This window comes from Prionailurus viverrinus, chromosome B1 (genome assembly GCF_022837055.1).
Source record: "Prionailurus viverrinus isolate Anna chromosome B1, UM_Priviv_1.0, whole genome shotgun sequence".
NCBI lineage: Eukaryota > Metazoa > Chordata > Mammalia > Carnivora > Felidae > Prionailurus > Prionailurus viverrinus.
This window is the reverse complement of record NC_062564.1, coordinates 175,393,979-175,409,389: the sequence shown is the minus strand read 5'-3', so window position 1 is coordinate 175,409,389 and position 15,411 is coordinate 175,393,979. Positions and strand designations below refer to the sequence as shown.

Sequence of the window (15,411 nt, the reverse complement as noted above, 5' to 3'; positions counted from 1 at the left end):
ACTACACCTGGCACATAGCATCCATTTAGCATTTGTAAAATTATGTATGGTATGCTACATAATTTCTTCATTTGGTATTATACTAATCAGAGACATTTTTCATGTAAAATAAAATGTTTTTAATCACCAACACAGAAAAATGGGTCTTTAGGCCAAACTTCATGGTGATTGCAAAATATTTAGATTATTTAAAATACTGATGAAGAAGCTCAATCTTTTCCCCTTTTAGCAGATGTGAGATTTTCAAGATAGCTCTAGTGGTAAGAACTGGGGGCCTACTTCAACGCACATGTGCTGAAATGTTCTGTTTCCCAGCTTTATAATTAGAGATTATTTCACAGTGATTTTCAGCATAGATAAAATTTAGCTCACTTAAGATATGACAGCCATCATCTCTTATTTTCATTAAACATGCTCTAGAGCGGGTGGTTATAGAAATAAGATAGGAATTAGCATCTGAAAGTTTAAAGATGATTGCAAAATCTCTTCCTTAGAAAATTATGGGTTTCCCTTGGCTTAGCTTTCCTAAAATAAATCAGGATTGCTCCAAGTGGCAGCCTCTGCTGCCTGATGTATCACATTTGAGTGTTCATCTACATCCACAAAATAGAAGTCTGACTTCAGTTGTTCCAAAATATAAGCTGTGTCTCGCTCTTGAGATGTAGGGACAATTGGCTGAGTGTGTCACCAAAGCCCATATGCCCCTGCATAATTTGCCCACTTTTCCTCTTTAAATGTGTCTTGGCATAAATGCATCTGCTCCACCATACATGCTCTTCAATGACATACAATTTTCCTATGCCTGGGAGCAAACCTTTAAAGTGAAATTTAAAAAAAAATTATAATTAAGAAACTATTTCTAGTTCTGTTTAAAAAACGAATAAAACTTTGTCTACGGAGGGCCATGAAACAAATCAACTTAGCTCTTCCACTGATGATCATTTCCTATGGTGTCCATTTATCAAGGGAAAGAGTTCATGTTGGCTGGCTTCCACATTCAATGGTGGTTCTGTCAGCGTTCAGGGACTATGAGAGTTGTTGCTCTATTTTTTTGGAACAAAACTCCGATGCTCTGGGAAAGACAGTCTGTGAAGTGCTTAGGATAGGAAAATTTCCTAAGTCCTCTGTCTCCCACTTTCTACGTGAATTATTTTCATCTCTTCATCGCTGTGATATTCAAGGACATTCTTATTAGGAAGATGTTGCTGATGGGAGTGATCCTCAAAGGGACCTTAAGACAAAAACGACCTTGGATATTTCATCTGAGTGTCCCAGGTCCTTCAAATGCTTCTGAAAAAAACTTAAGGAGGAGTCATAGAAATAAGGGCAAACATCTCACTGTTCTTCTTCTTCACTAATTTCAGAATACAGGGCCACCAATTTATCCACTAATGTTTCTTTCTCACTACAGAAAACATAGGATTTAGTAAGCACTTATTACTTGGTATTGGACCAATCAGTATGGAGGTCTTGTGGACTTAGGGTTTATTTGACACAGGTAAGACGAGAGAGTAAAGGGCAGAGAAAAACACATAAAGCAAGTGTGCAAAAGCAGACAGAAGACGATTTGGCCGCCGCAAATGAAAGATGTGACCTGGGTTCTTGACTTTATAGTTTCTACTTCTGGTAGTGAGCGAGACTTTCTGTATTTCCTATGTAGATAGTCTGTGAGATACCACGGCTTTCTTCCAACAGATTCTCCAAAGCATTCAATCAACAAATATATATTGAGTTTGTACTATGTGCCCAGCATTGTAGAAAGTTCTAATTAAACAACAGAGTATGAGATAGACATGGAAACTATCTTCAGAGATTGTATGGTTTGACAGGAAAATGAAACACTGAATAGATAATTCCACCAAAAAACATATTGTGAGAGGGGAAATACAATCTGATATGAAAGCATGTAGTTTGGGTAGCATGAGTCATTATGCAGCATTAGTCTACCGGTCATTAGTCGGGTAGAGAGGGATACTGACACTGGTTAAACAGGGCCTCTTTGAGGAAGTAGCATGTCAAAAGAGACCTAAAGGATTATGGGCAATTGACTAGGTGAATGGAGAGGGAAAAGTGAAAACATTCCAAGCAAAAGAAAAGCTCTGTGAAGCCTCAGGATAGATAATTGGTATTCTGGGAAATGCCAGTATGAAGAAATCCAATAGAACCCCCCAAAATTGAAGAGGTAAGTAATGGTTAAAACTTAGGAATGCTTTTATAATTAGGGTAGATTTATAATATATTTTAAAGTCAGAAAATGTAATGCCTCTAGCTTTGTTCTTCTTTCTCAAGATTGTTTGGGCTATTTGAGGTCTTTTGTAATTCCAATGAATTTTAGGATTATAAAATTTTTATGTTAAAAAATGCCTTTGTATTTTGATGGGCATAGCATTAAATCTTTGTATCTCTTTAGCTAATTAAAACAAAGTGGTATTAACATAAAGACAGACATATAAACAATGGAACAGAATAGAGAGCCCAGAAATAGATTCACATGTATACACTCAATTGATCTTCAACAAAAGTGCCAAGAATATAAAATGGAGAGAGGATGGTCTCTTCAATAACAGGTGTTGAGAAAACTGGATATCCACATAAAAAAGAATTTAAATTGGACTCATACTATACAAAAAATCAATTCAATATACATTAAAAACTTAAAGGTAAGACCTGAAAATATAAAACTTCTAGAAGGAAACATATGAGAAAATCTTTTTTTTTGTATGTTTATTTATTTTTGAGAAAGAGAGAGACAGAACATGAGCAGGGGAGTGGCAGAGAGAGAGGGAGACAGAATCCAAATCAGGCTTTGGGCTCTAAGCTGTCAGCACAGAGCCCGACACAGCGCTCAAACTCACAGACCATGAGATCATGACCTGAGCTGAAGTTGGATGCCTAACTGACTGAGCCACCCAGGTGCCCCAATAAAATCTTCTTGACAGGAATGTTTGCAATGATTTCTTAGATATGACACCAAAAGAACAAGCAACAAAAGCAAAAATAAACAGGTGAGACTCTATCAAACTAAAACTTCTGCACAGCAAAGAAAACAATCACCAGAATGAGAATGCAGCCTATGGAATGGGAGAAAATATTTGCAAGGAGTTAATATTCAAAGTATATAAGGAACTCCTACAACTCAATAGCAAAAACTAAAAAAACCAACAACCATAAGAAATATGTGACTCAACTTAAAAATGGGCAAAGGGCTTGAACAGACATTTCTCCAAGGACACAAATGGCCAACAGATACATGGAAAGCTGCTAAACATCTCTAATCATGAGGAAAATGAAAATCGGAACTACAATGAGATATCACCTCATACCAGGTTATTCTCAAAAAAAAACAAAACCAAAAAAAAAAAAAAAAAAGTAAACAGGTTGTGGAAAAATGGGAATCCTTGTACACTATCAATGAGAATGAAAATGGTACAGCCAAGATGTAAAACAGTATGGAGTTTCCTCGAGAAATTATAAGTAGATCTACCATATGATCCACTAACCTACTTCTGGGTATTTATCCAAAGGAAATAAAAATCACTATCTCTAGGTGATATCTGTATTCCCATGTTCATCGCAGCATTATTCACAATAGCCAAAATACGGAAACAACCTAAATGTCCATCAACAGATGAATAGATAAAGAAAATGTGATATTATTCAACCTTAAAAAAAAGAAATAAATCCCATCATATGTGACTACATGGATAAACGTGAAGGACATTATGCTAAGTAAAATACCAGTTGCTGAAGGATAACCACTGCATAACTCCACATATATAAGGTACCTAAGATAGTCAAACTAACAAAAGCAGAGACTAGAATGGTGGTTGTCAGAGGCTAGCAGGGGAGCTGTTGTTCAACGGATGTAAAGTTCCAGTCATGCAAGGTGAAGAAGTTCTAGAGATCTATTGTACAACATAGTGCCTATATTGCGCACTCTTAAAAAAATTTAGTAAATCTCACGTTAAGTGTTCTTATCACAAAAGAAGAGAAAAGGGGGAGGCATAAGGAACTTTTGGAGCTGATAGATAGGTTTATTATCTTGATTATGGTAATGGTTTCACAGGTATGCCTGTCATACTCATCAAATTGTATATATTACATATGTGCAGTCTTTTGTATATAAATTATGCCTCAATAAAGCTGTTAAAAAAGCACTTGAGAATGCTTTTAAGAACTCTGAATTTTATTCTAAAGTCATGGAAAAGCAAAATAAAGTTTTTTAAGAAGTTATGATAACATAATCAGATTTGCATCTTTCACCATTTCGGGCTGTTGCATTAAATAAGGAGGGAAATGATATTAACTGGGACTAAAGTCATGGTTCTCAACTGGAAGCATTATTGCTTCCCAGTGAACATTTTATAATGCATGGAGACATTTCTTATCATCAGGACCTAGGGGGAAGGAGGAAGAGTTGCTATTGGCATCTAGTTGGTAGAGGACAGGGATGCTGTTAAACATCCTACAATGCACAAGATGATCTAACACAACAAAGAATGATCTGGTCCAAGATGACAATGGTGTTGAGGTTGAGAAACCCTGGAGTAGGCTAAAGGCAATGGAAATGAAGAGAAGTTGTGTATTAGATACTTAAGAGGTAAAATTAATACAATTTAGTGATTAGACAGAGGGGTCAGGCATAAAGAGCAAAAAAGTTTAACCCTCTGGTCAACCACATCATATGCTGCTTTGACTTCAAGTAGATCGACAGTCAACTTTTTTTCCAGATAAGTTGGGAGATGAGAAAGTCACCGGTGACTTGGAAAACGCTGGTTTGGTAAAGCAGTGGGGAGAGTTCAGAGTGGGTTGGGGAGTGAAGAGAAGAAATAACAACTTTTTAACAATTCTTTTGAAAAGCTTGACTGCAAAGAGCAAGAGAACAGAGCCATAGCTAAAACAATATATGGTTGATTTATTATTATTACCCATTACTGCTTAAGAAGGGAGAGATCTGGTATGTTTAAATATTAATATCAGGGTTAAATGTCAATAGAAGAATACTAAAGATACAGGATACAAAGAGAGTAATTGTTGGGGCAAGACCTCCAAGAAGGAAGAAAGGGAGCATGACAAATAAATAAGATGACTGATGGAGCCCACATAACAAACAACAGCTTACTGATGTAGTCATTTTCTTTCCATAGGTGGAGAGAGTTGATGCAAACTACGGAGTGAAATCCCTAGGAAACTGAAGCAAGGGCATTGCCGAAGGAGTTCTTGTTTGTTTGCTTTTCTCACTTTGGTGGTATTTTGAATATTAAGGGAAGATAAAAGTCTCCTTTTAGGACTCTCTTCACAGGCAATGTTTATTTAAATTCACTTTATGAGCTGAAGGGATAATAATGTGTTCTAAATCAGTATCTTGTCTGTGGCCGTCAGAAAGAGAAATGACTCCTGCTCATAATTGCTAATATATTCCCAAATGTATTTGGACATGAAGAGAAGCATCACTTTGAAACTTTTCTTAGTGTACCAAAGGGCTTTACAAGGTATATGAGAAGGTGTTAGTGGAGAGGATCGAGAAATCATGGATAAATACCTTCACAGTCCCTTGTAACCTGTAGATTAGCTGTCGGGGAGGGAGAAGGTGGGGTAAAGAAAGGACAGGAAGTATGCCACCGACCAGCTACGTGATCCTGAGCAAGTTGTATAATACCTCTTTGTCTCAATTTCCTCATCTGAATAAGGGGAACTATAATACCACTTTCATATGGGTTACTTGGAGGATTAAATGAGATAATGCCTGTAATAATCGTCAAGAAATATTATCATCATTAGAGTGGACAATTTGCCCTTGCCAGTTCAGTGATGTAACCATTGTGTCAGTTTTATATTCACAACCGCACGGAGCTTTAATTCATTCTCTTAAACATCTAACGTTAATTCAAAATCCTGACAATGGGCTTTGATACCTAGAATAACTGAGCAATAGAGCATTCTCACTTTTGCTCCATAGGGCATTGTCTATCTAAAAGCATCTGCTTAAATCCTAAAGATGAGAGAGAAATCATGCAGAAAGAGATAGAAACTGCCTTTGCCTGTTTGGAGGCCTTCCATTGACTGCCCTGATGCTCTGACCTCTCATTTATTATCTCTCTTTCAAGAAGACAGCATGGAGAGGGAAAAACAAAATGCTCTCGATGAAAATATCTGACAAAATGAAAACCTTAGCTTGGAAGTCATCGTCATACACTGAATAGCCACTGTCTTTTGATTACTCAGCTTGGCATTTTATGCCTTTGGGGGGAAAAATGGAGAAAAAGGCTCAGAAGCAGTAATGACAGAATTGGGGTGATCTCTGTTCAGAAGGACACGCACAGGGCAAATGCCATGATCCTTCATTGCTCCAGAACCAAAAACTAATGAGTCTGATTCACCTCTTTGCCTCAAACATGCCTTGGCTGAAGGTTAATCACATTAATTCCTGTGAGTCAACATTCTGCCATGTCATGGGAAAAAACAAAAACAAAAACAAAAACAAAAACCTGTCAACCATTCCAATAGTTAAAGCCCCATGTGATGATTTTCAAACTTTTCCTGAACCATAAGAATCCTGCCATCTTTATATGTCCTTTAGGTTAACTCTTTTCTATCAACAAATATTTGGCTACTGAGAGTCTAGAAACTAGTGTTTTTGCAAATCATGGGTTTTTAAATTGAGGGGCATGAGCAATTGTAAAAGGAAAGAGGAGAGCCAGAGGGGAGAAAGACTGGAGAAAATGGATATCAGAATTGTGAATGGATGCTTTTGCAGACCAGTCATATGAAGTCTAGAATAAAATAAAGCCCACATCTTCCTCCCTGTTTTCCTCTCAAACTAGCCTTTTACCTAAAAAACATCAGGGCTTACAGGTGATGAGCTCATCTTTAGACCAAAACCATAAAAACCAATGGGTGTTTTATGTGAGTTAGCATCGCAAGCCATCACAATACTTAATTACTACAATGCTGACCTAGACCAGTGCTTTCTCAAATTGCAGTGTGCATACAAATTCCCTGAAGTTCTTATCAAAATGCAGATTCTGATTCAGTCACTTTGGAATGGGGCACAAGATTCTGTATCTCTAACAACGAATTCTATTGCATTCTATTGACTTTGAATGCCTACAAATTGCACTGATGGGTTCAAAATAAAACCACTTCTAATGATCCATCTCATTATTGCTTAATCTATGCCAGATTTTTGTGATTCAGAATCCATTCCACTATTTCAGGGCATCAGAATCATCCTAAAAGTAAGTTTTTCACAGTGTACTGATGACCAGCTTATGTCCAACCAACCATGAAGATTATTCAGCGCTCTCCAATAACCCAAGTCTTAATTATGAAAGGTTTGTTGAAATGGGTCATTATAATGTATACAGAATTTTTTTTTTAATTGGACTCTTGATTTTTTTTCTCAGATGTGAATCTTAACTTCTTAAATTATACAATAAAATTTAAGGTGTAAATTTAGGGTCCATTCATGTGAGTATAACATTAACATTTTTTAGTATGGAGTGACATAAGTGACGTAAAAGAAATCTGAAAGTAATCAATGATGTGCCCTTGTGACCAAAATGGAATAAATGGGTAGGCTAGAGCAAAGGCATTTAAGTATCTTATGCACTGGTTTTAGACAAAATCTCTGGCACCAACGGCATTAATAGTATATAAACAGCAAAGTCCTAGTTTAAAATACCTAGCACACATCAGAGAGGCTAACAGATACTGAAGTTGCTGTAACAGTGTGTTGAATTTCACTGAATTGCAAGGCTATGATCTATTCACCAAAGTCTTTGCCAGAAAAGACCAGTGAGAGGAAAAATACTACCATAGTAGAAAGACTTTTGAATGAGAGGGATGTATTCCCCAAAGCCTCTTTCCTTATAGAATATTGCAGCCACCCTCACTCTCCATTGTCTTTTTGTCACTCTGCCACACCCAGTTAAGTCCTAACCTTAGGTAAACCCGACTGTCTGTCTTCCCAGTACCTGCATTCAAATAGCTGAAATGTTGTGGAACAAATCACATCACCAGGTTGATTGATGGCACTTTCAATTTGTATTTCCCAGTCTCAACGTAGCTCTCAACATCCCTTATGATCTTATCACATTATTCCAATCAGTTTCTGCAGATTCTTTTTGCCCTTCACACTCCTCAGATGACCAACCCCTCCCGTATCCCCTTCACCATCTCTGGATGGCCTTAACAAAACATGGCTTGTTGTTCGGCCAGCTGTCTAAAAGCGAACTGTCCAGGCTTTTATTCAGCTTCCGGCAATTTATCTAAATGCAACTTTAGATATTAACTCCTTATCTGATGCATCATTTGCAAATAGCTTCTCCCATTCAGTAGGCTGTCTTCTTGTTTTGCTGATGGTTTCCTTTGCTGTGCAAAAAGCTTTTCATCTTAGGGTAGTCTCAATAGCTTAATTTTATATGTTAATTACACTTGAGCAAATAAATAAATAAATAAATAAATAAATAAATGTTAAAAATTAATGTAACTTTAGGCATATATGTCCTAACAGTTCTGGGCCTCAGATTTGTAGTAGTAAAATAGAGATAGTAATAGTTCCTCCCTCATAAGGTTATTGTAAGTAGTAAGTGAGTCAGTACATGTAAATGTTTTACACAGTATCGGCTGTCAATAAACCATCAGTAAAAGTTTTCCTATGATTCTAATTATATTTTCACAGGAAAGATGAAGCCACTGGATAGAAATTCCCTTAACTTCCCAACCTCATATCAACAAATCCATCTGCACATTCATGGCCTCATCTAAACCTTATGTCTTCCAAAAGGCCCCACCTTCTGATGCCATCGCATTGGGGTTAGGATTTCAACATAGGTATTTGGGGGAGAACATAAGAATTTAGTCTATAATAGTAACCTACAACTAAATGACTCCTATTCCCTCCACCAAAAGCCCTCTAGGTAAAAGTTACAATAATTCCTATATTCCTAATTTCTTTTTTTTAATGTTTATTTGAGAGAGAGAAAGAGAGAGAGAGAGAGAGAGAGAGAGAGAGAGAGAGAGAGAAAACGGAGGAGGGTCAGAGAGAGAGGGGGACAGAGGACCTGAAGCAGGCTCTGTGCTGACAGCAGCACAGAATAGTGAGATCATGACGCTCAGCCGACTGAACCACCCAGGTGCCCCTGTGTTCCTAATTTCAATGATCATTTCGCTTGCGATCTTCTCGGCATTCAAACATTGACTACCTTTCTCTTTGACTTCCAAGACATTATACCCTCCTGATTTTGTTCCTCTTATGCCGTAGCTCATGCCAGAAATGTCACAATATCCAATCACCAAGTCTGATGATTCTCCGCCCTAAATATTTTTAAATGCATCCACTTTTGCTCATGGTTATTGAATAGACAAAATAATATTCCTCTACCTAACCATCTGAACTATCCTTTTTATTCTCCACATAGCATCTTAAAAACCGTATAGCTCTCCTTAAAGTCTTTCAGTCACTATTCATTGTTTTTAGGTTGAAAAGAATACTTATTACATTTATTTTAACTGTATCATAAAAAACTCAAATATACTTCAAGGTAGGGAAAATACTATGATACATTCCCATATATCCATCACCTAGCCTTAATAATTGCAATTTTATCATATTTCCTTCCTCTATTTTCTCATTTGTTCAGTTGGTTTTTGATTGTGGTAAAAGACACATAACATGAAATTTACCATTTTAACAATTTTTAAGTGTACAATTCTATGGCATTGAGTACCATCAGCACTACCCATCTCCTAAAGATTATATTTTTACTACACAACAAGGTTGACAAGCATGAACTAACTGCTCTCCATCCTAGGTCACTAGAGTCAAGTCACTTTGGCCTTTATATGGTTTCTTGTAAGTGCCAAACTTGTTCCTTACTCAACACCTTCACACATGCTTTTCACCTTGCTTAAAATGCTTTTTCCCACCCATGTTGCTGGCCAAATCCTACTCACTATTGAATATTCAGGTTTTTTTTTTAATGTTTATTTATTTTTGAGAGAGAGGGACACAGAGCATGAGTGGGGGAGGGGCAGAGGGGGGGGGGGGACACAAAATCTGAAGCAGACTCCAGGCTCTGAGCTGTCAGCACAGAGCCTGATGTGAAGCTCGAACTTGCAAACCATGAGATCATAACCTGAACCGAACTCGGACGCTCACCCGACTGAGCCACCCAGGAGCCCCTGGAATATGCAGTTTAAACATTAGCTCTTTCCATGAAAATGCACACTAGGCAAGGTCTCCAGCCACATGATCTTGCTATACTCCCTTACTTCTATAGATGGAGGTAATACAACATAGGTCAAGCTCTAGAGCCAGACTGCCTCAGTTTTAATCTTGGCTCTGTATGACCTTGGGCAAGTCACTGTGTATCTGTGTCTCAATTTCTATCTGCAGAATGGAGATAATAGGACCTTGTCTCTAGGTCATTTTGAGAATTATTTAAGTGTTTAGAAAATGGCTTGGACTTAGGGTTGCATAAGTATTAGCAATTACTACTCTTCTTCAAAACACTTAAGGATTTTGTGAAAGTTTCGTTAAATGTCTGTCTGCCGCTATGAAGTCTCTCTTGGTTACCTCTGTATTTGAGAACCTAGTTCAGTGCCTGTTACATATTCCTCAATCAATACTGGTTGAATATTGGTCTTCTCAAATATTTTTGGCTCAGAATATTGTTGTTAAGATCAAATTAAAGGTTAAGAAAGAAAAGAAAAGAAAAGAAAAGAAAAGAAAAGAAAAGAAATGAAAAGAAAAGAAAACTCATGAAAACTTTCTAAGCTTTAAGTCCCAATGTGCATCACGATGCTGCTATTGGGAAGTTTAGGCATAAACAAATGATAGTAAAGTCTATTTGAGATGTTAAGGATGCACATATTAAATTGCCATGGTTCATAATATATATTAGTGTATCCCAAAATGAGTTCTTTGAAATGCTAGTTTATGAAGTAGTTAAAAGAAAAAATAGGGGCGCCTGGGTGGCGCAGTCGGTTAAGCGTCCGACTTCAGCCAGGTCACGATCTCGCGGTCCGTGAGTTCGAGCCCCGCGTCGGGCTCTGGGCTGATGGCTCAGAGCCTGGAGCCTGTTTCCGATTCTGTGTCTCCCTCTCTCTCTGCCCCTCCCCCGTTCATGCTCTGTCTCTCTCTGTCCCAAAAATAAATAAACGTTAAAAAAAAAAAAAATTAAAAAAAAAAAAAAAGAAAAAATAGGAACTTTTTACCCTGATTGATAAATTTGGGAAATGCTGCAAATAATTGTCCCCCTCCCCCTTTGTAGTTTCACAATATACATTGCCCTGTGAAGCACTGGAAAATAAAATAATTCAACTTCTTTAACTCAGAATTTCATCAGCTTACTTTTTTTCTGTCATAGAACTTTTTTTTTCCAAGAAAACCTATTAATTAGCCATAGGAACCAAATTTCATTCGTAGAATCCAGCTTGATAGAAACTGGGGAAGACGTGATATGATTGTACCAAGAGCAAGGTGATTGCAGACTCAAGCGATCTAACAATGTTTCAGACACAAGTTGGAATATGAGCCTGGCAATACGGAAAATAGAATTTAGATAGATAAAGAGAGGATAAAAGGATTTCACAGATAACAAAATGTTAGCCATAGAAATGGAATTAATCTGGTAAATATGGGGCTGAACTATGTCTTGATATCAAATCTCAACGATCTTGCCAATTTTTCTTTAGGATGTTTAGTAAGAACTGCAGAAGTATTTTTCTTTAAAGTTTCATAGAGAAGTTGAGAATTTAACTAGCATTTGAGGAGGAGTTGGTTGGGTAGGTGGTGTGGAAAAGAGAAGGAAAAATGTAAAGGTTTCCGAGCCTTAGTGGGGGTGAGGGCGGGAGGGGTGGGGGATTGGACAGGCAGATTTGCATTCATTGAGAGTTCTCCACTCAGGCTTTTCTGTATATTTATTGTTAAATTCTAAATTCAGCAATCCTCTAAAGTGGTTATTACTATATCTCTTTTGCAAACAAGTTAATCTGGGGTTCACAGAGCTTATGTAATGTATCCAACAACACACAGCAGAGTTTCAATTGTAATCTAAATTACACACACTCTTCCCATTATACTGCCTCTTAAATTCAATTGGAAATTAAGCACACACACACTTCTCTCTCTTTTGTTGTTTCCAGTCCTATCACGTCATTACATTCTCAATAAAGTCTCTCTCTCTCTCTCTCTCTCTCTCTCTCTCTCACACACACACACACACACACACATATACACACACACACACCACTCCCCTCCCATGCCTCATCTCCACACAGACACACAGGAAATGTGCTCTTAATTTATCTGAATGTAATCATGCTGTCCCGTATGGTAGCCACAAGCCACATGTGGCTGTTGAGCACTTGAAAGGTGGCTAGTCCAAACTGAGATGTGAGTGTAAAATACAAATCAGATCTCAAAACCTTAGAACAAAAATAAAGTAATAATAATAATTAATAAATTTCATACAGATTATATTTTTAAGGATAATATTTTGAATATATTGGGTTAAATATACGATTCTTAAAGTTAACTTCACTTGTTCCTCTTTCCTTTCTCGAGAAACTGCTAGAAAATTTTGAATTACATGTGCAGGTTATATTTATGGCTTAAGTTATATTTCTGTTGTACAGTCTGGTATATAATATCAACATTTTTTTTTGTCCTTTTGAAATTCTCAAGATTCCTCCCACGATTAGGATTAATCCCCTGAAATGCAAGTCCTCGTAAATGTCTGACACATTAAGCCATTATCTTTTCTGAATGAATTTATTGGAAATTAGCCCAATCATCTGGAAAGGCCCTGAATGAATGGGGCTGAGGCAGGAGGGAAAAAAAAAAAAAAAGATTCAGATAAAATCAAGTCCAGGTAGAGAAGTTGGGGGAAATGAATGGCCTGCTGCATTTGGTGATACAGGAAGTTGGGCAGGTTACCAGAGAAGAAGGGGCTCAGGAAGTTGGAAAGACACTGCAAAATAAAAGAACTGCCAATGTGACAGTGTACCCAGGATGGGCTCTAAACATCCATCTTCATGAGTTCTCTTTTAAAAACTAAAGTTTGGAGGGGCGCGTGGGTGGCTCAGTCAATTGAGCATCCAACTCTTGGCTTCGGCTCAGGTCATGATCCCAGGGTCTTGGGATTGAGCCCTGCGTCCAATTCTCTCTCTCCCTTTGTCCCTCTGCCCAACTCTTGCTCTCCCTCTGAAACCTAAGTTTTGCTCTGTAAAAATTATGATCTTTTTTTTAAAGAAACTTTCTTTTTTAATGTTTATTTATTGATTTTGAGAGAACGACATTCCCAAACAGGCTCCACGCTCTCAGCACAGAGCCCCGTGCAGGGCTCAAACTCACGAACCATGAGATCATGACCTGAGCTGAAATCGAATGGGATACTTAACCATCTCAGCCACCCAGGCACCCCTCTAAAACTTATGATCTTAATGCCAAAGACAGACTCTGATCCCATAATTCCAAGGAAGATCTCAGTGCTGCAATCCAGCCAGGGCTTTCTGATGCCCCTCAGACTCATCAAGTGCCATTGATGTTGTTGGGGTTGGACTGGAAGGAGAGTTGTCATGCTTGTGCCCTTAACAAATTACTGGCCCAGTGAGGCTGGCTCAGAGTCTCAGGGCTTGGAAGAGAAAGGATGAATAACGAACAGCAAATAGTGGGGTTTTATTTACCTCAGTTATTTTGAAGAAAATGATCACTATTTCTGATAATAGAGCCTCCCTTGCCATCAGTTTTCAATTAGTTGTTTCATTACACCTATATGTTTATCTCTGATGTGGAAATAGTCTCTGAGGACATATTACAAGCACATACTTATTTAGGCAATTTGAATGCTCTTCTGACTGAAGGTGAGAAATCGTGTGTGTGCTTCAATCACAGTTTTAAAATGTTAAAATGTGTAGCAAGTAGTGAAGAAAATGGCACTATTTTAGATTCTTTTGTTTTACGTAACTTAGCATTTAGATGTCACTGTACATGACCTCTCAAGTCAGGACGATTTAGAAGACAAAATGTGATTTTTAAAAGCAGGTGAGGGTGGAATCTTATCTTTTGAAATACTGTCTTTATAGAAGTGACCGTATGTTTTGTATGTTGTAAAAATACAAAACTCCATTAAGTGGTGGGAAAATACTGGGAAAAGGGTCTCAGCCCAGTAATTATTAACTGTGTCACCTTGGGTCAATTACTTCATGACATTTGTTTCTCTCCTCTAAATCGAGGATAATTAAATCTTCCTCTGGAGGTTGGGGTGAAAAAAGCAAATTCAATGGACTATAAGTTACAACTAGCACCCTGGAACAGAACAGATGCTAACACCCTCAGTGTACTGCTGCCATTTTTTTAAATGTGTATTTATTTTGAGAAAGAGTGGGGAGAAAGAGAGAGAGAGAGCAGGGGAGGGACAGACAGAAAGAAAGAGAGAGAATACCAACCAGCCTCCATGCTGTCAGGGCAGAGCCCGACATGGGGCTCGATCTCACAAATTGTGAGATCATGGCCGGAGCTGAAATCAAGTCAGATGCTTAACCAACGGAGCCACTCAGGCACTCTGTACTCCTTCCATTTTTAAAGGAAAGGCACTACCTCCTTCACTCAAGGAGCTTCAAGCATGAATCAGAACATCTTAGAATGATTCAAGCTTTCTTAGTAAATTCCTAAGTCTATTGTCACAGACACAGAGCACCTGTCTCTGGGAGGCCACTCCATCCCTGTTGCCCAGAGGTACTCCTTTCACCTCTCTTGCTTGTGTAGTAAGAAAACAACAATGTTCTCCATCTCAGACGAGTGATCAGTTTGACTCTTACAACATTTCTATCTCTATCCAGTAGCCCTTCCTTAAAAATGCCACCTTCATTTTGCACTTGAAGCTTAACCAGAGAGCCTTTCCAAGACCGTAAGATGATGACAGGACTCGAGATTTTATCTCAGCCTCCAAGACTGTGGAAACTTTCCAGCTCTCCTGGAAAGTTATAGGACCACTGATTTCTATTCATTCATCGGGAAAAGCTTTCAAACAGGCAGATCCTTCCAAAAATGGATCCAGTAGCCTCAGGGGGTAATAAGTTTCCCATCACTGGAAGTGCTCTGGCAGGTGTTCAAAGACAACATGTTTATTCACTGAGTAATTATTTAATGAGTCTCTACCTTGTGCCTGTGATGGGGTCCTGTGGGTAGAAAGTGAGTAAGAAAGGTAAGCTCCCTGAGTCAGGGTGCTTTTGATCTAGTAGAGGAGACAAATACAAAGGCAAATAATGTTATATTTTGCTAAACGTGTAATAGCAATGATTGTTAGGTTTTAGAAACATGGAGGAGGGCAACTAATACCTAATGAAGACTTCCCATAGGAAAGAACATCCAAGTAAGATCTACAGGAAATATGAAGGTAGAAA

The 15,411-nt window shown here is 38.0% G+C and overlaps 1 long non-coding RNA gene across 3 annotated transcripts in view; it reads right to left on the bottom strand.

Annotated features, from left to right (window-relative positions):
* Window positions 1–15,411, bottom strand: part of LOC125164472 (uncharacterized) — a 47,149-nt gene that overhangs the window by 25,507 nt on the left and 6,231 nt on the right. The window lies entirely within an intron of this gene.